Below are 22383 nucleotides of genomic sequence, written 5' to 3'. Positions count from 1 at the left end.
TTCCTCCTTCCTCCGTCTCCCTTTCTTCCCTCTCTCCTCCCATTTCTCTTTACATTGTTTCTACATTATCTCATCCATATCCACGGCCTCAAATTCTGTCTCTATTCTAAAGACTACCAAATATACATCTCTGGGTTCTAAATTTGTACATTCCACTGCCTACTGAACTCATTAACATCCTAAACTTAACCATCCAAAAACTGAATCTCCCAAACATGTTCGTCTCCCAGACATTGCTATCTCAAATAAATGTCACCATCAACAATCAAGTTGACTTAAATTTAGGAATCATCCTTCCTCTGTGGTTTCTCTCATTCTCCTGTCTCATGAATCAGCACAGCAGAGTCCTGGCCTTGTTAGGATTTTCTCTGTTGCAATAACCACAGTGATCTTGTTTTTAAAGTCATGAATTTGTTCAACACACGTGTGTTGAAAACTTGCTGTGAACTGTTCCAGAGTGTGGGGATATAGTGGGGGATGATAGATAGATAGATAGATAGATAGATAGATAGATAGATAGATAGATAGAGGAAGAAAGAGAGGAAGGAAGGAAAGAAGGAAGGAAGGAAAGAAGGGAAGAAGGAAGGAAGGAAAGAAGGAAGGAAGAAAGGAAGGAAGGAAGGAAGGAAGGAAGGAAGGAAGGAAGGAAGGAAGGAAGGAGAGGGAAACTAAGGAGATTAAACCATCATTTGTGCTTGCATGGAGTTCACATTCTTGCCAGGATCAAAAGCATCCTGAACAGTCTGATAGAGGGTGATAAAACCCACGAAGTGCTATGAAAAAGAATTCAGCAAGGGAGTGTGGAAGGGACAGGAGAACCAGGTGGGAGCAGGCAGAGGATGAAGAGGGGGGTTCAGCAAAGAGCCAGAGGGGGGGAAGCAGTGAGCCACAGCGCTCTAGAGAGAGGGAGAGTATTCCATGTAGAATGTGAAAATCAAAGGCCTTGACTTCAACTCTTGCCAGGCCAGTCATTATTATAACTCACGGGCATCACAGCTGGGAAGATTGTTGATGCCCCCACCGCCACCCCAGGTACTAGCTATAGAACTTTCTAGTACTATGAAAGCTAGCCAATAGGAGGGATGAAGCTTCCAGGTCAGTAGCAGCTTAATTTTCCCACGCCCTATGACTTGTGTATGTGGCCTCACCATCAAGTGCTTTAAGGTAAGTAACCAAGAGCAATCGCAACAGCCTGCTCCACAGAACACCACTGACCACTGACTCCCAAAGAGGTCACTTATATCTCACACTGGGATCTTAATATGATAACCATTGCGTCTGGGGAAGCTATTGTGCCTCTGTTACAGGATAGTTCCATTTAAGTCACGTGTGTGTGTGTGTGTGTGTGTGTGTGTGTGTGTGTGTGTGTGTGTTTTAGGAAGCTTCTACAGTGATAGGTTTCCATATTGCATCTTCAAAGGTCTTTAGTGTTAGCCATCCATCCATCCTTCGTCCTTCACCTGCTCCCATCTTTCACCCCACTGAGCCCTTGCATTAATCCCTTTCCCCCTTCATATTCCCTGCGGTCCATCTACCACTCCTTGAAGTCCCACTTTGCACCAGTCTTATAAGAAAGACAGAAAAGAAGACTCAGAGACAAAAGTAAGAAATCAGGAGGTCTACAGGTCTATGCCACGCCAGCCCCAAATGTATTTCCCATAGCCTTTATATACTTTATGGTACCATGGGAAACAAAGTCGCAAGCTAGCAGAGACCGTGGCTGACATACATTGGATAGCTGTTCCCATGCAGACGCCTCCCTGTTCCTTCTGTCAAGATTAACAGAGCGTTCAGCCCCCTGCCTTGAGCTTCAAGTGTATCCCCTCTTATCGTTCCATGCGTCAGTAGGCCAGGAAATCTGCCAGCAGACCCTGACCTGCCTTGACTCTGTGACAGACAGGCTTTCACAGAAACAGGCAAAAATGGCTCCTGACACCAATCCCGTAGGCCAACACTAGTTTCCTGCCTTCTATGGTTGCTCTAATTTAAACACACATACACACACACACACACACACACACACACACACGCACGCACGCACGCACATGCACACGCACATGAGCGCTCACACACACATACACACACAAAAGATTCAAACCTGGAAGGGAGAACATGTGGCATTTCTCTTTCTAGGTGTGGGTTACTCAGAATAATTATTTTTAGCTTCAGCTATTGACCTGAAAAAAAAAATCTCGTAATTTCAATTTCACTTACAGATGAATAATATTCCATTGTGTATATGAACCACATTTCCATATTGCTTCATCCACTCATAGACAGCTAGGTTGTTTCCATCTCCCGGATACTGTTAACCTGAGCAGCAGTGGAGATGGATAAGCGTCTCTGTAACAGGATATAGTGGTCTTTGTGAATATGCCCAGGAGTGGTACAGCTGGATTATATGGTAGACTTATTTCTGGCTTTTCTGAGTAGAGTCTACATTGATCTCCACAGTTACTATACTAGTTTTTACTCCTTATAACGGTGGATGAAGGTGCCCTTTGCCTACATCCATGCGAGCATTTTTGCTCTGTCTTATTGATCATAGCCATTCTGACTGGAGTAAGATGAAATCAAAACAAGCATCAAAAAAAAAACATATGATGGTTAAGGACACTGAACATTTAAAAACTATTTTCTAGCCATTTGTATTTCTTCTTTTGAAGATACATTAGAGTGCATTCCCTACATCTCCTCTGCCAGATGTCAGGTCTTGTGCTGATGCCCGTGTTCCATTTGGAGTTGAGCTTTGTACACGGTGAGAGATGAGGATCTAGTTTCACTCTATCCAGTTTGACCAGCACCATCTGCTAAAGATGTTATCCTTTCTCCAACATGCATTTTTGGCCTTTGTCAAAAAAAAAAAAAAAAAAAAATCACGTGTCTCTAAGAGTGTGATATCCCACTGATAAAGAAATTCAAGATCTTAACCATGGGCCAATTAAATGTGAATAGGGGAAACAAGAAACATTCATCAAAGGAGACAAAAAGACATGAGCAATAGGGGGTTTGAAAGAGATCAGAAGAGGTGATGTCCTGAAGATCAAGAGAAGAAAGTGGTCAAGAAAGGCATGGTCCATTGTGTTGCTAAGAATCCATGTTAATGAGGCTTCTGAATTGTCAGTCATCTAGCCACAAGGGATCGTGGGATCAAACCCGACTAGGGCAGACTCAAGACAGGAGCGGGATTATAGTCAATCACTCAGAGACTCTACTATAAGAGGAACAGGGGCATGGGATGGTATTCTCAAGGAAATAACAAAGAACAAGATTCAAGGACCTCTGCACAGGGGGTAAGTGACAAGAAAGGCAGTCCACCTACAGTGACAGGGGAGGCAGTCCATCATCTACAGGGTCAGGAGGAAAGGTCATGGAGCTGGACACCAGTCAGGTATGCAGGTAGATGAGGGTAAAATTGAGAAAGTTAGCTCGTGGGGCTACTTCCTATTAGTGAAGTAGGTCCAAGATGGTCAGTGGGAAAGAAGGTGTGGGAAGTCTAAAGATCAAAAGAACATTTCATATTCATGTAGCAGAATGAGTAGTCCAATGACCACCAGACACCATAACCGGCCCACTTGAGGTTATTGTTGTGAGCTAAAGTTAGATCAGCTAAGAAGAAAGTGTGCTTTCCTTTAACCAAGGTTAGCTATGTGGGTGCAAGCATGGGATGGGGGGGGGCAACAGAATTGGACTTACAAAAGACTGAGTTTTGTTGCACAAATACAAGAGAGCTAAATGAATGAACGAGAAGAAATAATTGGGGGCCTGTGGGAAATGGCACTGAGAGGCAGTAAACACTACAGGCTGTTGGGCATTCAAACCTGGACTGTTGTTTTAGTTATTATTATTTGTGTGTGAATGCATGCACACATGCTGCATGAGCACATGAAGGAGCACACATGCATGTGTGGAGGTCAGAGGATACATTTTGGAAGTGTGTTCTCACCTTCCACCTCGCTGAGCCAGGGTCTCTCGTTTCTGCTGCCAGGCTACATACGCCAGGCTAGCTCACGCATGAGCTTCTGGATGACTCTCCTGTTTCTGCCTCCCATCTCCCAGTAGGAAAGCTGGGATTATGGGTGCATCAAACTTGTTATCTGAGTTCCGGGCTCTGGACTTGCCAACATGCCTGGCAAGAGCTTTCTCCTACTGAGCTATCCCCTGGCCCAAAGCTAGGCGATTGAAACAAAGAGAGAATGGTCTGAACTGCATGGGAGAGTGAAGAAATACCTTCTCTGTTTATTACAGAAGAGATGGGCAAGACAAGTCACTACTTGAGAAGATGCAGAAGAGAGCCATGTTCAGTAAAAGCCAGAAGGGAAAAGAATGGTCCTGAGGATATGATGCTGTATCTTTCCCTGTAATGTACATCAGCTCTTCCTGCTACACTTTGAACCTCTCAAACCAAATCCTGTGACCCCACTACTTAATTCTCTACATTTCAGGCAGGGGTGAAGCTTTCTGGATGGTTAGTGTTGAGAACCACAAGGGTGGCTCTTACTACCAGGGGCACCCAGGCAAGACCTGAGGGGCATACCAAGGTGTTTGGGATATCTTAGAACTAAGAGTGTGGAGCCATCCAGGGCTGGTTTTTATCTTTAGAAAGTCTTTAACTTGTGTACTAAAAATAGCACCAGATTTGCCCTCTATCTCATGTTTAGCCTCAGATGAGCATGACCTTCTGGAACATAAAGCAAATCTAAATGCTCTCTGAAGGAAAATTTGGCCAGATTTCCAGAACCTCTTGAGCTACAGAATGTCCTGAACTATTGGCCTCCCGCCCACCACTCAGACAGTCTTGTTAAGCCACCTCTGCAATTGGTATTCCTTGTCCATTTTATTCCGATGCTGGAGTTGAGTTGAAGAAAATAATTAACTAGGCATTTAAGAACTTTCCCAGCCTCCTACCAGACAAAAGGCTGTTAAGCCTCCTCTCCCCAGGCTTACACCACAAAATAGGATCCCTGAAGTCTAGCACCCCAAAGCCTTGTACAATGACTTTTCTCTGCATGAGTTAGGTGGTTCCCAGCTGCTGGGCTCACACCCTAACACACAGAGGTAATTGCCTACACCTCTATAAGAGGAAACAGAAGGCACAGGCTAAGTAATTTTCTCTGCCACGAAGCTAATAAGCAGCATAGCAAATATTCACACTCTTGTAATCTGATTCTACAGCGCTTGGGCTCACTGATACTTATACCACTTCTAAATCTGGTTCTTTCTAGGTTCGGCAAGATTACGTGCTATTCTATTAAAACAGGCACGAGGCATGTGAAGTGTCAGCGGCCAAACAACTCCATTGCTTGGACACTAGCTCCTGACCAGGCTTGAGGCTGCAGGAGAAAAGCTCTGTAGGCAGTGGGTTATAGAAAGGTGGCTGCTTACTCTCTGCTGCCACTGGGCTGGCAGGCAGAGGTCTCAGTAAATGTTTTTCTGTGGCCAGTAGCAAAAGTGTCATAGCCCACAATATTATTCATGCATGTTGAGGTAGCCATAGATCCCTGTGTTCTTTCCTCATGGCACATGCACACAGTATCAATAGGAACACCTCCCATGATGTGTTTCCCTGCCACTCAGTGCTGAGAGCACAGCACCTGGGGTTTTCCAGAGAGCATCTAACAAAGATGAAACTCTAGAAGTCTAGGTGTGGTTGATCTTTCTTTCACTGTGTTCAATCTCCCACAGAAAGTAGAACTCTGACCCCATCCCATCAACCTCCTGCTTTGGCCTTACCCTTTCTCCCTTTGAGCTTCTGTCCTACCCAGGCATGCTTGTGCCATAATCCAGGCACACCGGCACCTTGTAAACACTCCGCATCACCTACGCACTGTGGCCTCCTCTACTTCTCTGCTTCCTTCTGTCTTCCAAAGTCAGTCAGGAAGACTTCCCTGGACCCTTCAACACACTCAGGAGTCCCTCCCCCAACTCTTCCATCACACATTAAATGTGTCTCTATAGACCTAGAGGTTACACACCTTCATCATCCTGTCACCAGAGACTAAGCCAAGGCCAGGTGGGTGATAGGCTCAGGTCTGTTACTCTTGTAACTTTCCTCAGAACAGAGGTCCTGCTCTGACCTTACTCACATCATGAACTGCACAAATCTGGTGCAAGCCTTGGGTTTACAAGAACACTGAGTTCTTGTGATATCTTGATTTGAACCTGTGTTTCTCTGACTCTAGGGATATGCTAAGGTTCTTGAGTCCTCCCTAAGACCCAAAGTCAGGGTCACATTGGGTTCTCTTGTTTGCAAGCTGTGGGTCTGTTGGCTCCAGCACGCCTCTGCCCTCCTTAGAACTCCAAACCCGTGCAAGACTAGACATTCATTGTGAGGGAATCTAGCGCTTCTCTTGGGGTATGCAGGCCCCGTTGTGGGTAGTGATCTAGACTCCTCTTCTTGTGCTGGCCTGAAGAACTCTCTGGAAGACATATCTTCCAGCTTCCTCCAGCCACAAGGCAGTTCCCACAGATGCAAGCATCCTTCTTGTCCTTTCACGGTAGACATGGAGACTCCTAAGGTTCAGCAATTGAGAAGCTCTTTCTGCTCCTACTTAATCCTTAAACTTACCCAGAAATTAAAAGGAAATATTTATAGTTCATCCTTTGAGAGCAACAAAAAAGATCGAGAACAAAGAAATTATTTTCCATATTAAAAAGGTCATATCCAATTTTGCCTGCACTTTTTGCCTGGAATTTTCTCTCCCATTATTCACATATTGTTTATCCTTCAGAACTCTGCTCAGGTGACACTTCGGGTAGAACTTGCTCTTACTCATTCATTTCTCTGACTTCTGAGCCCCGTCTGTGGAAGTCCAGATCCTCACCATTCTCTCTCTGCCCATGTTTAGCTCCTATCAGGTGGTCTGTAAATGCATGCCAACTTGACATGCTAACTTGAACCAAACAGAGACAAGTGATGGGTGAACAAGATCTGCCTGTTTGACTGGTGGCTGTGCGGAAGGCATGCTTGAATGAAAGGCACCAACAGAAACACAGGACTGTGACACAGTGTAGCTCTCACAACACAATTTATAAATTTAAAAAAAAAAAAAAAAAAAAAAAAGCAGCAAGGGGTGGAGACAGGGAGGTGGGATTGTTTAAAGTCACTTCACTCCAGTCCACCCTGCTTCAGGCCTCTCTGACAGGCATAGGGAGAGCAAGGGACCATCTATGAGTAACCAGCAGGTGGCAGCATCCACTCATGGATGAGGGACTCCCTGTACCAGGACAGAAGGCAGCAAATTTTGTGTCCTGGGAAACAGACAACAAAAGATGACTGTGATTTGAGGGTCAGCTGAGAGTGTGATTGGAGACGCAGGTAAATCTGGGATGTCTGCTGCCCTGCACACAGTAGGCACTTCTATATAGCCATCCATGTTCCCAATCCTTTTGTAGTCCAAGCTTAGGGATCTTTAATTGGAGGAAAAAGAGAAAAGACAACCCTTAATGTCTTGGGACCTGCTGGGAATCCCCAGATGATCCTGAGGGAGGCAGTCAAATTTCTCTGTGAGACTGGCACCCTAAGGCCTTGCCTTGCAACCCCTGAGTTGAGTGTGTCTATTAGTATGAAGTGTGTACATCAAGAATAAAGAGGAAACCCAGGCTGTGGGGTAATATTTCCTGTTTAGCTGCCACCTGACTAGCAGGCAATACTTTCAAGAGTCCCTTGTGAAACCAAGGTTCATACTAAACATCTCATGGTTGACTCAGTACAAGCTGACCAGGCTCCCAGGCATGGAAAACTGTGGTCTAGGGCAACTGCCTCTGGTCTTTAAAACACTTGAACCTCATCCAGTCAGTACCACACATAGTCACACATAAAGCCCAGAGGAAAGAGGCACAGATGCCATGACATCTACTTAAAAGAACTGGCCAGATTGGGCCCTCTGGGAGGAGCCCATTCTTAGTGGTTCCAGACACAAGCATCGTTTCCTGCCTCCACCCCTTTGTTTGCCCTGCCAGAAAGTATTTTCCTTCACTGAGACAATTACCACCCATCATCTAAATCTTAAGTTCTTCAGAACATTGGCATCACCCCCATGTCAGTGGGGTGTTCTGTTTCCAGCTCCTGAGCCTTTGCTTTGAATCTGTGTATAAACAGTTTCTCCACATACAAACCTCTTCTCAGCTGCCCTAGAAGCAACTCCCAGAAACAGAGATACTATGTTAAGCCCCTGCCTCTGCCTCTGGTGGTTTGCGAGAACATGACAGGGGATGGGAAGGGACACAGTAAGAAATGAGATAGGTGCTAATTACTGTGAAGGTGTGCATGGAAGGAAAAGATGATGAGTTAGCAGGGAAGCCTTCATCATGGAGGAAGGAATCAATCTGAGCCTAGAAGAGCAGATTGCATGATGACATGGAGGGTCACAGTGTGTGGTCCTCTCTGAAGGTCTTGGAATTCTATAGTGAGATAAGAGTCGTCTATAGGTGGGGTAGGCCAGTCAGTATCCATAATCTTGTTGATGCCCCAGGTTAACCCCCAAGACAACTCCCTGGAGTGTGTTGAACCCCCCTGGATAGAGCACACAAGGGCAGTAGGATCTGGGTTTCTGTCTCAGATCCATTTCACACCAAAAAAGGACTTAGAACCTCCAACCCAGTGTACCTGAAATAAAGTTACCATAGAGATGATGCCTGCCAGCTGCACAGCAAAGTGGTACCCTAATATTAGTGAGGGAATGAGTGAGTGCTAGCATCCCTGGTACCAGAGCCCAGGATAATGGACTTCAGTGGACTTCCTTCTCTCTTCTCTTAGATTATTGGCAGACTCTGGACTTTAATGAACTGCTCCTTTTCCTTCGAAAGTTTGGGGTCTTTGTTCAGGGACAGCCAAGGTGTCTAGAGAAGACAGCAAGTAGTACTGGCTGAAAACAGGCAACAGGAGGAGTGGATCTTTCTCTTTCCTCTTCTGTACCCTGAGCACTGTACTTCCACATGTTTTTCTGAGTTTGGAAAAGACAAAGAAAGTTCCACCAGGAATTCCCAGACAGCAACTCCAGCCATAGCCCCAGAGTAGGTTTTGGTCATGTGGACAGGGTGTGTTGTTGCAAGCTTGTGACTTGTCCAGCATTGTGCCCTTTAGATAGCTGGTCTCGGCCCCGTCATCTGCAGAGAATGGCCACTCAAGGGCAGAGCGTGCTTTGCTTTCTCCAAGGAAACTGCTCTTTCTCAACCATCTGATGAAGCCCTGACCATAAAAATGTGTAGTCTGCTCTGCTTTTCTTTCTCCTTCAGTGCCGCCCTGTGGCCTTTATCAGGCCACACTGCTAAACTTAGAAGGACAGAGAAGTCATAACCATGTGAGAGCAGGCTCCTTCCTCCCAGTGCAGCATGATCTGGGCAGCTGAGACAGCCATTGCTCAGAGCCCAGGCTGGCTGGCTGGCCATCAACATAGGGGACATCCTCTAGGTCTTCTATTGCCTCCTGTGAATCACTCAGGTAACCAGGACAACTGCAGGGAAAACAAACAGCTTGTCACCGCAGGTGGAGGTCCCAGCCCAAGGCATAGTTATGACAGTAGCTGAAATCTAGTAAAGTTGGGCCTGTCCCTGGGACAGTAGTAGGAAGCCACCGCAGTGGCTCTGGGAGTGGCAGCAGGAAGTCCAGGAAAATAAAAAGGCCTGATTTGCCATTTCTGATGTCAGAATCTCCCAAAAGCTTTTCATTGCAGAGAAACAGGAAGGACAGAGTGGTGCCAGGTGAATTCCCACAGACGTGTTGCACCACAGGCCACAGATCTTTCCTCCAGGCCTCATCCCACACTCACATCCCAGGCTCGCTCCTCTCTTACCACAGCACCCACACTGCTGAAGGGCTCTTCTGAGGCAGCAACTTTGTAGGTGTTGTTCTGTCCTGCCTGCCTTGGAATCTTACATTCCCTAGCTCCAGCGAGCTGTGCGGCGGCTTGCTACCTTGGTAGGCATTCTGTGAGCATCTTCTGGCTGAAAAGAAAGAAAAAAAGAAAAAGGAAAGGAAAGCTTAGATTCCAAACAACATCCCAGGGGTGTGGGGAGCACAGCCTGCTGCCTGGGAGTGCTGTCTGGGTGCCTGTGCAGTGTGTCATGGTGGGAGAGACACTGAGGACACAAGCTCTGAGCTGCCGACCTTAAAGAGAATGACAGACTCCTTGCTTAGAGTACCCCTGCTTGCAGGTAGGGTGAGTCACTCGGTTGACATCTGCAGGTATGTTTGGATGTCTACTTTCTTCATGGCTTGTGCTTCCCCAATAGCAACTCTGGGTCTGCCTTGACTTTGAGCTCTTTATCATAGAGCTTGGCATTTTTCAGACAGCCAGTGAGCACATGCTAGTGTGTGTACCTTCCCTGAGTCTGCTTCTAGGAGCCCTTGCTATCCTTGCGCAGTGTGCTGCTCAGCCCCTTCTCTGTCCATGGCATCCCAGGAGCCCTAAGGCTGGATTCTCTTCCTTCCCTCCACCCAGTTCTCACTTAGAGTCTGAGTGTTGTTCCCTGAGTCCTTGTAGCCTACAAGACTTTTCACAAGGGGACAACATATGTCAGATGCTCTGATGGACTGAAGAAACAAAAGGCTTAGAAAAAAAAAATTCAAGGAAAAGCATCACCTTGAGTTGGCTTCTTGTATTCAACTCACACACAATGGCTATGCTACAGACACATGCACACATGAATGTGGGTGTACACACACACATACACACACATACACACACACACACCATCTTTCCCTCATTGTACCACCACTGTCCTTGGCAATTGGTGAGATTAATTACCTCCCAGAAGCCCAGATCCCTTTAGGGAAGCCACCAGCTCTGCAGATGCTGGTTTCTCAAACTTCATGTTGTGCTCTGTGGCAAATGAATCCTACAGTTGCTGTCCTGGTCCCAGCTGGCTCATCTCCCCAGCCATCCACAGGGGCTCACAACTTCTTCCTTGCTGTGGTTGGGGTGAGATTTCTTGAGAGTTGGGGGCCTGATCCCTGAAATGGCAGAACTGAGAGCTAGTAGAACCTCCAAGAGATGAGGCCTAGTGGGAACAACTTAGATCATTAGAGATGGGCCCCCAGAAGGGAATATTGTGTTTCCCTGGTCATCCTCAAGAAAGGTCTATTAGAGAAGAAGCAGCCAGACCCTTAAAGCATCCCCTGCTTCCTTTATTAAGATGTTCTTTCTTGCGGGGCAGTGGTGCCACACGCCTTTAATCCCAGCACTTGGGAGGCAGAGGCAGGCAGATTTCTGAGTTCGAGGCCAGCCTGGTCTACAGAGTGAGTTCCAGGACAGCCAGGGCTGCACAGAGAAACCCTGTCTCGAAAAACCAAAAAAAGATGTTCTTTCTTGTTCTGGAATACACTCTTGCCATTTCCATCTTCGTGTGATTGGACAGAGCCAAGGCGGACCTCACCAGAGCCCTAGGACCTCAGACCTTCGAAATTATTTGTTATAAATAGCCTTGTCTGTTTCATTATGGTAACAAAAACAAAAACAAAACCTAACACCTACTTGATCTACTTCCAGGTGTCTGCTTAAATGAGGGCTGGATGATATGGCTGTGGCAATCACAGTGCTGCTAGCCTGTAGTACGTAGACAGTAGTCACACATCAACCCTCATCCGCTCCACTCCCCCTCGCCCATTACACTGCAGGCATACCTGTCACAAACATACTCAAGAGCTCAAGAACAAGACAGCCCCTCATCTGAGCCCTGAGCTCTCCTACACATGGAATAGCTTGAAGTACAGATTGAGAGGGCGCTGTGGAGCATCAGCCGTGTCCCAAGAATGATGACCCTAAAAACTATGATAGCTCATTGGATAGCTCAACTCTAGACCTCACACGACATGAGAATCCATGAAAAACTCCACATAGGTACCAAAGACCAGCCATGCCCCTATCTTGTTAGGCCAGATCAGTGTATATTATTCCTTAGCCTTGGCAGTGTAATAAGCACCCATCCAACAGCAATTAAAACACGCACGCACACGTGTGCACGCGCACACACACACACACACAGAGAGAGAGAGAGAGAGAGAGAGAGAGAGAGAGAGAGAGAGAGAGAGAGAGAGAAAGGAAGAGGAGAGATGGAGGGAAGGGGAAAGGCCTCATCAGTTCCATGGGCTCTGGAGAAGGCAGAAGGCAGGGACCAGCCATGCAACTATGATCTCCCATGAACTCAGCCTGTCCATTTGAGGCAGACTGGGCTTGACATGAGTATTCAGCACAGGAAAGGTCAGAGTCAGCCCACTGTGACAGCCAGAGAGACTTGTCTCACAGTCATGTGAGTGGCCTTGCTTAAGGCTACAATGTAACGGAAGCAGGTCGGGGTAGGGGTAGTGGGTTGGAGCGTCAGTAATGTGCAGCTTCTCCAGATCAGAGTTACTGCCTGTGCCTCTATGTTTCATCTAGAACTGAATTCTGGGTCAGGTTTACACTCTATACTCAAGTAAGTCACTTAAATGCTGGGGGTATTAAGGGATCTTCCAGGTTGGGACACATGACTACACTATAAGGCTGTTTTATTTGGCGTTTTGGTTGTTTGGTTGTTTTCTCTACATGCCGGGATGAAGTTCAGATCGCTGAAGTGACTTGCGCAAGACCACAAACGTATCAGAGACAGGAATCTTTTGATGCTTGATTCAGTATTTTGGTGCCACACAAAAGCTGCCCCTTTTGAAACTCCAAATAGTGACCTTTATCTAGTCTGAGGCCCAACATGGAGCCAGGGCAGGAGGGGGATCCAGCAGTGGTCAGACTTACTACATCAAGCACAGCACCCATGTATCTGCAGTGGTCAGACTTACTGCATCAGGCACAGCACCCATGTATCTGCAGTGGTCAGACTTACTGCATCAGGCACAGCACCCATGTATCTGCAGTGGTCAGACTTACTGCATCAGGCACAGCACCCATGTATCTCCAGGCTCCCCTCTTGGAAGGCAGTGACGTTTACGTGCTTACTTAGTCCATGGCTGAGAACATGGAATCGGAAGGCAGCTGAGTCTAAGCCCTACACATGGTGTGGACTACCCGTATGAGGCTGAGAGAGAAGTAAAGCCTCTGGGCATCTGTTCCCTGTCTGTAAAATGTGACTAGACCGGGCAGCTGCTTCACCCAGTTCCTTTGAGTTAGGCTGATCAGTGTAAAGCACCCAGATCTGTGCTTGGCATCGCTGTACGTGCTCAGCTTATGATTGTTGTTAATGCCAGCTGTTCTTTGTTTACGTGATCACCTTGTTCATATGTTAGAAGATTTTAAAGCATAGGAAAAGGAGGAGGAGGGCTTGATTTGAGTAGCTGAAGAGAAGAGGAGGGAGGGAGAGAAGGAAACAGCAGAAGACAGGGGAAAGAAGGAGGAAAGATGGAGGGAGAAGGAGAGAAAGAAAGGCTCAATTAGTTTTGAAGAGTTGGCAAACCTAACGGCAGTTGCCGCGAGCCCTAGAGCCCCCACCTTCAGGCATGCGCTGTTGGCCCTATGAAACTAAGCCAGGTAGTCGCAAGGCATTTGAACTGGGCCTTCTCAGAAATGGTTGCTATGACTGAGGAGTACAGACAACCTGATTTCTCTCTTCCCCCAGGCTTTGCTCTTATCCATCCAGCACACAGGCCTCAGTGCAGTCTGATCACAATACAAAGCACAGATGAAGCCACAGTGTAACCAGGCAGCCTCAGACGTAGAGCAGACAGGATCTGCTTCTCGGCCTGACTCTCGGGGTCCAGGGTAAAGTTTCTCATATTTGGAGCTTACTCCAGGCTTCCTCCCAGGGAGACCCTAAATGCTAGCCCATTAATGTTCTCCTTACTCTCTTGTTCCTCCTCACAGGATCCAATCAACTCTTTCCCCCAGGGAGCTGCTGGTGCCTGTCTTTCTTTATTTGTTTCCCCCTAAAGGTGGAGAATATGAGAAAGGAAACTGAAGTGGCCCTTGTTGTGATAGAGTATTGGTTTGGATGAGGAAACAGAGGGGCTGGGAGGCTGTGAATATGTCCCTTGCGTGTGCACAACACTCGCTCTAGAGAGAGGATTGCAAGAGGCTTATGGAAGAAGTATCAGTATCATAGGATTTCGATTAGTTAGGTGTCCTAGCTATTATAATATGCAAATTCTCAGTCCTCGGTGACTTAATACAATAGATGTTTATTTCTCTGTCTTGCAAAATGCAGTCTGGGGATGTCCTCAGGCACTCAGGCTGGCAGAGGCACAGTTCTTCAACATGCAGCTTCCAGAATCAGTGGGAGTGTAGGCATCCAGCCTCAGATAGAGAGGAGCAGAAACTCAGCAAGTCAGTCTTGGGAACGGTGTGTATCACTTATCACTTCAGTCCACGTTACATTAGCCAGTACTAAACCCTGGGGCTCCTCTGCCCTCAGAGGGTACATATACGTGTGTGTGTGTGTGTGTGTGTGTGTGTGTGTGTGTGTGTGTGTGTGTAATTTTTAGGTTAAGAAAATACTTTAATACAAGGTTTGTTGGAAATTTAACTGATGTTGCCCTGGTGTTGGTTAGTGAAGCCAGTGAGAGATGAGTAGTCTTGAAGGCTGGGTTCTTGTGAATGGATTTATGTTATTCCAAGTGTGGATTTATTAAAGAAGTAAGTTCAGTCTCTCTCTCTCTCTCTCTCTCTCTCTCTTGTCTTTCTGTCTTCCTCCACAGGATGAAAGATCATAAAGACCCTTGCCAAGTTGGAAGAACCATTCTTGGATGTCCCAGCTTCCAGGATCATGCACGTGCCAAGATATTTGTTATTAATAAATTATCCAGTCTTAGACAAACTCCGATAACAACAGAAAATGAACAAAAGGTTTATCAATGAACATTTTGACATTCCAAAGGGCCTAAAGTAATGTTAGAGCAAGCCCAAGAACTAAGCGCCTGCACATTCCAGTGCTGAGAAAAGAGGAGCCATCATGCAGAGACTAAAAAAGATGACCCAGGAGACAGACAAGGTGGTGCTCTGGAGGCTCAGTGGAGATAAAGGCTCCCAGGAAGAGAAGGATAAACTGTGTCCCTTCCTGGTGAAAAATCTCTTAAGACAACACTGAGAACCGAGCATTGAAATGGTTGGTTAATGGAACCGTTAATGAATCTTTGGAAAGAGCAGTGGTGATTAGCAGTCAAGACTGAGTAACTAAGAACAGATTTTTGTGAGTGATTTTTTTAATTTTTTATTATTATTTTTAAGACAATGGCCCACGCAATATCATACATGGTAAGTTCAGATCTCAATACAGTGCTTGAAAAAAAGGAATCGTTGGGTATCCCCAAACATCACGGCAAACAAAATATGGGCCCATAAAACATTGAAATGGCATATTACACCTTTCTGCTCTTGGTTTGTTCACAGGTTTTATCTAGGACTCAAGAAAGAGCATCATTGGAGTGAAATCCAAATTTACAAGTATTATGAAATAAAATGATAAAATAAAACAAATACAAGCACACTGACAATTCACAAGATCCTAAATAATTCTGGTGAGTTAGAATGGGGGGTATAGCTAACAAAATGTATTTAACAAAAAGGAATGGCATTCTCATATTGAGACCAAGAACTAAACATCCAGAGGAGAAGCATCAGCATTTAGTGAGGGACTGAACAAAGTGACAGGGAATTTATTCTGACAACAAGGTCCATATAAAATACTAAATGAATCACTAAACTTATTGTCATCCCAGACAGCAATATTGTAATTTATACACTAATTACTAATCTGTGCTGATCAAACAACACAATATTCTTTTCCAGCAACATGTTTCAGGGAGAGGATTGACATGGTAGGTGCATATGGGAAAGTCAGGGCTGGTTGTAGTGGTGCAGGCTCATAGGATAAGACTGGAACTGTAGAGGTAGGCAGATCACAAGTTCCAGGGCAGCCTGGGTTACATATTTTGCAAGGTGTGGTGGTGCAGACTTTAATCCTAGCACTTAGGAGGCAGAGGCAAGAGAATCCCGTGTGATTGAGGTCAACTTGATCCACATAGAGTTCCAGGCCACCGTCTCTCAAAGAGAGAGACAGACAGACAGACAGATAGGCAGACAGACAAAGACAGAAAAAAGTCAAGACTCTGTTGCGCGCACCTCCCGTGTCCCCTCCGCCCTCGAACGACACGAGAGGCAATATTCGGGTATCACCACAGCGAGGCTTTCCTCTGTATCAGCAGAAGCAGAAAGGACGCGGAAGGGCCAAAGACAGGAAGAGGCACAGCTTAAATACACCCTAGAGTGACGTATTCACTTCTGATTGGCTGTTCACTCATTACCCATAATACGCCCCAGGTTGGGCAGTGACTTTTGGCAGGCTTTCTGCCTTTGCACCTGCGCAGATAATTGTTTACTAGTGGGAGGACACAATGTCCGCACCATCTTGGAATGGCGGATACTGACATGGCTCACTGCGGCTCCCAACAAGACTCATTAAAAACTCTTTTAAATTAGCTTCCAACTTCTACATAGTACTTCTCCAGGAAGTTTTGCATATTGCTCTTAGGGTGGTTTCTCTTATACCTAAACAAGATCACAGCACTGGCTGATTTAAAGTCTTTAATGTTCTTTCTCTGCTGCCTATGGAATAAAACTCAAGATTCTAACCAGGTCTTCTCCAACTGCTTGCTAGAACCCTCTACTGTAACTACCCTGTTCCCTAAGCTTACCTTATTCACTCTCACTAGGCTTGTCCTGTGGAGTTTAGCGTCCCCTAAATAGCTCTCAACCCATGCATCTTCTCCTGTCCTCTTCTTGTTTTTTTCAATATGTGTTGCTGGATTTTTTAGGAGGAAGGGGCTTGTTTGGGTGTTTTGTTTTGTTTCTTACCTGTTTGTTTATCACAAACTAGACTGCTATGAAATATCCAAGGGCAGGGACAAAGTCTCTTAACTCTTATTTGTGAGGACATATCTTTTATCCAAACAGGTACTAAGTAAATAGTCATTAAAATAGCAAAAGAGTTGATGAGTTAGCACAAGTTTCTCTGTGTAAAATGCTTGCTTCCTCTTCCTGTTTGTCCATCAGGCAAAACCCTTCATCCTCCAAAGCATCTGTCTCAGACATCAGGCACGCTGAGAATCCTTCCTGCTATGGCACACTGCATCCCTCCCTGCAGTTCAGCGCCTAACACAGCTCTTAGTCACTTCTGTGCACTCAGAACCATGGCGGGTCATACCCCTGTGTCTGGCATTATCTCTTACGAAAGACGAATAAATGCAACCAATAAGACATAGCCCAGAGAGAAAAAGGAAACATACTGTGAAGAAAGAGAGAAGAAATAAAGAAAAGATGTCCTTCAGCCTTGGCATTTCAGTGATGATCCCCTTCCTTCTCTGAGTCTGAACTCTCCTGCTCCATACAGTCAATGATTTACTTGATGGTCTTGTTTCCAGGATAACCAGACCCCTTTATTGCAGGTGGACTCTGAACAAGAATGCAATAGTTATCTTTGGAAACTTCAGAGAGTTCAGGAGAGAATGTTCTCACCTCTCACCGTGCTCAGTGATAAGAATATATCCTTGCTCGCACCATCATATACAGCTTGGGCTTGGGGTAACTCTTCCTCAGACCCTACTGTCCAGGTTAGTTTTTGTTAACACAAGATAATGACCTGGGAAGAAGGAACATCACCTGAGGGACTGCCACCATCAGATTGGCCTATGGGCACATCGATGCGACCTTTTCTTGATTCACGATTGCGGTAGGCGGGCCTAGCCACTGTGGACAGTGCCAGCCCTGGGCAGGTGGTTCTGGATTGTAGAACAAAGCTGTGTAGAGTAAGCAGCATTTCTCTGTGGTTTCTGCCTTAGTTCCTGCCTTGGATTCCTGCCTGGGTTTCTCTAATGATAAAGTGTAAGTGAAAACAAGGCCATTCTTCCCCGAGTTGTTTTTGGTCAGTGTTTTATCACAGCAACAGAAAGAGTATCGGCTACCCTAGGTGGATCTCAGCCCTGCCTCCTTTCAAAGCTGTTTGGATTCAAGAAGCCGTAGATCTACACACTAAGACCTATTTCTCCTCTCGTTTGCAACACAGAGCTTCAATGTTGTAATAAGGCCACAATTCATGCAATTCAGAACAGGTCTTAATTGTCACAGAGGTCTGCCATAGGGCATGACCTGGGTGGACAGAGAAGGACCATAGAAAAGAGAGAACATCACAGAGCTCTCAGCTTCATCGACACCACTCTGATGCTCCCTTGCTTGGCTCCTCCTGTGTATAACATCCTAGCTCTCTCACTGGGTTTTTGGTTTGCATCTGATTTTTACATACTCCTGACCTGGAGGCAATTCGGCTCACAATAAACTATTTGTACATACAAGCTTTGTGTTTTGTGTGACCCAGGCCATTCAGGTCCATAGAGTCTATAGCATTATCTTTCTTCTGGACTGTCCAGCTCAGCAGCCTTGGATCATATGTGTAAAAGAACTACCCTACTGCAGTGCATATGAAGTCAGAGAAGTGTGTTCGTGACTCTTCACTTCAGGACAGAAGCTATTTAAGTACAAACACTGATCTAATTAGTCATTAAAAACAACAACAACAACAACCAATTGCCAGCAAAGCTTCCATGGAATCTACCTGGAGAGCTCTCCAAACCTTTAAAAATGCACCTAAGAAGCCGTCCAATAAACAGCATGTGTCAGCTGACTTTGCTTTGTGTAGAATTTATTGAACTCATTATTATTTCCAGATACCCATAGAGTAATAAAGAGGGTTAACCACAGGTCTCTGTCCTTAATATTCCTACAATTCGGTGGTCTAGGAATGACTTACTTAAAAACATAAGTAAATAAAACACATGCCACAGTCCGTAACCAGGGCGTACGGTGATGGTACCAGGCATGAGGACATAGCAATGCTCTCTTCTACTTGAAAGTCCAGTCTTACTGGGCCCTACCTAAGATGTCTAGGATCACTTGTGATCCTTAGCTTGACCTCAGGAAAGGATATAGCCATGTCTCCCCTAACCAGACTCTGCTTTGTCTGGAAGACTCCACACACACACACCCCACCCGACACCTCCCTCTGAGCACCAGAGATGATGTTACAGAGGAGAATCCCAAAGGATGCCCTTGGCCTTAAGCTATTTCATTTTCACTGAGCACAAGGAAAGTAATCACATTGGAACTGCTACTGTGTTTATATTGCTTTGCAAATGAGGAACCTGTTCGGGACAGAAGCTTGCCAAAAGGGTCTGTGCCCAGGAATGCACCACAGAATCAAGACTAAAGAATGTTTGTTCCTCTTAGCTCTCTCAGCTGTCTACATACAAGGCAGCTCTGGAAATCCCACTGTGACCAAATCAACAGATAAGACATTCCTGTGGCTAGTGGGGGACCTCACCCCCTTCACCTTTGCACTGACTCTCTGGCTGGCCATGTGTGCCGTGGTCATACACCATGGCAGAGTATCAGCCTGGTGTCTGTCAGCCGCATTTGATTTTCTCTTCTATTCACTTCCTTCCTTGGATGAAGGGATGGAGACAAGTATCTGTGGTGTTTCTCTCTGGACTAATTTCTGAGGTGACCTTAATTTGGCCTTTAGTGAATGTGAAGTTTTTTGACAGGTGTCCATTTTGTTTTGTATTGGATAACTTGTATTCCCGAGCCCATCCCTGAATTCTCTTCTTCCCTCCATCATCTTGACCACTTGCAGGTGAGGTCCTTATGGATACATGTTGCTTCTGACTACATCCTTCCTTCTTCCTCCACCTCTCCTACCAGATTTCTGCAGGTACGGTGGAGGCTGGAGGCTGTCCCCATGTGGTGTTCATCTTCATTGCCAGCCTGACTAGACGTAGAATCACCTATGGGGCACACTTCTAAGCAAGTCTTTGAGGGTGTTCCCAGGGAGGTTTAACTGAGGAGGGGAGACCCACCCTGAATGAGACCGCCTCATGGACAAGGAGAAGCCAACAGAACACTGCCCTTCCCTTTTCTGCTTCCTGGTCTATTTAGACATGCTCGAGCTCCTTCTGCTCCCATGGGAGCTGAGCCCAGCACCACATGCCTTTGCCTCTGTGACTGACTCTATGTCCTGCACTGTGACTCAGGTAAACCTTTCCTCTATTAGGATGTTTAATTAAAACCCTGCCTATCGGTTCCCTGGCCCAGATGCCGTCTACCTTCCTGTCCCACTTAAGTGCAATGGATGAAGAATGGTCTCTCTGGTCTGTCAGTCTATTGCACTTGAAATAGTCCTCGGACACCTTGGAGCCTCATAATACACATGCTGAACAAGTCCTAACCAGTCTCAGTATTAGTCTCCGCACATCTACCAAACACAGCACAATGCTCCAGGTACAAGAAAGTAAGGGCAAGATGGCCTCTCCTGCCTGCTGTGCCATAGAGAATCTTAGTCTGACCCCTTTGCTGAGTAAAGTGTTGGCTGAGATAGAATCCTTTGAGGTCACATGAGGAATTTCCACTTCAGCTGGCAGGTAAGTCTTCTGAGATTTCAGTTTGGGTCCTTTGGACTTGCTACTCCTTTACACACCCATAAATCTTGGTCTTGTCTTTTAAGATTCATCTATCAAGATCGATGTCTTTCAGATGAATTGGTTGTGGGGTTATTGGGGGATCGCGGGAGGGATACTCCATTTTCAGATGCCTTTGACTTAGCATCTGACAGAGCTGAACTTTCTTTGAGTAGTAGGGACCTTTCCTCCAGTGCCTGAGGTTAAGAAGCTGAAATGTGAATACAGGCAGAACATGAATTTCTGGGCAGGACAGTACAGCTCCCTGCAGCCCACACACCACAGATCCCCGTCAAACCCCTTCCCCAAAGCACACAGCATGCAAGACCACGCCTCCACTACCAGCCTCCTGCTTCTCTGAAGCACAAGAGTATCTAGCTTGAGAAACCTTTGCCTGGTGATTAGGGGATTAACTGTGGCCTGCAGCAAAGGTAAGCCTTTAAACAAAGGTTCTGCATTGTTTTTACAGGAGGGAAAATAAAATGCAATGCATATTATCAGTCAGTGGGCACTTTCGGTTATCAGCAAGGATTTCCTATCACAAGGAGGAAATGAAATCCAGGCTGTCACCCTGCACTTCTCCTTCCCCTCACAGGCCCTGCTTCCCAGTGCAGTTGCCATGGCAATGAGATGATCACAAGAGAACAAGGGAGATGGTGCCTGCACTTGAGAAGTGAGATGTTTATGGAAATTCATGTCTTTCGCTCTTCTGTTCTTCCGTGCTAGAACAACAGAAGGAACTGGGGAAGAGACGCCACCAAGTTCTTTAAACATCTCCTGTGTGGTGGGTGTGGGCCTATGTGCTTAGTATGTATGTTGTGCTAGACTTGTACGTGTGTTCTTGAATTTTGTATTATAAAATATAATTTACCTACCAAAAGGGTCTGTTAAAACAAAACTGCTCAGCTCAATAATTTTTCATAAAACACACCCAGGTAAAATAAAGAAATAGGCATTTCCAGAACCCCCCAGAGTGACATATACACCCCTCCCAATTGTTATCTCTTCTTTCTCCTTCAAAGAAAAGACTATCTGAATATAAACAAACAAACAAAATAAAAACACCAACTGGCTTTTCTCTACAGTTTTAGCACCTATTCATAGTCCCTAAACACTAGGGTGTCATTTTAAAGTTTTGACCCTTATGTGGAAACATTTCTTCTATTTGTGTCTTGCATGGTGTTAGATTTGTAAGCTATACTCATGTTGTCATTTGTCACTAATTTTCATGTTCATTTTGTTAGGTTCCACTATGTGGAGGAAACCCAATTTTCTTATTCAATTATCAGAGAACCCCGGGCTGTTTCTAGTTAGATATTCTCATAAATGATGCTGTAATAAATTTCTTATACATGTCTTTCTGTGTCCATGTCACATTTTGGCAGGTTTGTGCCTAGAAGAGACCTTCCTGGGTCATGATGTACTGTTGTCAACAATGCTAAATGACGTTCCTACACAGTTTCATGGATTGCTGTCTTTCCATGGCCCCACAATGCTTACTATTCTCAGTCTTACAGCATTACCCACTCTGACGGGTGTGTGGTGGTAACGCAAACGTTCTCTGCCCTCAGAATAGTCTATAATGTGTGTTTTAGTTAGGGTTTTACTGCTGTGAACAGACACCAGGACCAAGGCAACATTATAAGGACAACATTTACTTGGGTCTGGCTTACAGGTTCAGAGGTTCAGTCCTTTATTATCAAGGCAGGAGCATGGTAGTGTCCAGGCAGGCACGGTGCAGATGGAGATGAGAGTTCTACTTCTTTATCTGAAGGCTGCTAGTGGAAGACTCACTTGCAGGCAGCTAAGACTAGGGTATTAAAGCCCACACCCACAGTGACACACCTACCCCAACAAGACCACACCTCCTAATAGTGCCACTCCGTGGCCCAAGCATATATGAACCATTACACTGTGACAATCCCAGTTTTCATAGTTTTGACTATGTACAGATGATG

This window comes from Arvicanthis niloticus, chromosome 10 (assembly GCF_011762505.2).
Source record: "Arvicanthis niloticus isolate mArvNil1 chromosome 10, mArvNil1.pat.X, whole genome shotgun sequence".
In the NCBI taxonomy this organism is placed as follows: domain Eukaryota; kingdom Metazoa; phylum Chordata; class Mammalia; order Rodentia; family Muridae; genus Arvicanthis; species Arvicanthis niloticus.
The sequence above is the reverse complement of the archived record's forward strand: the minus strand, read 5'-3'. Positions refer to the sequence as shown.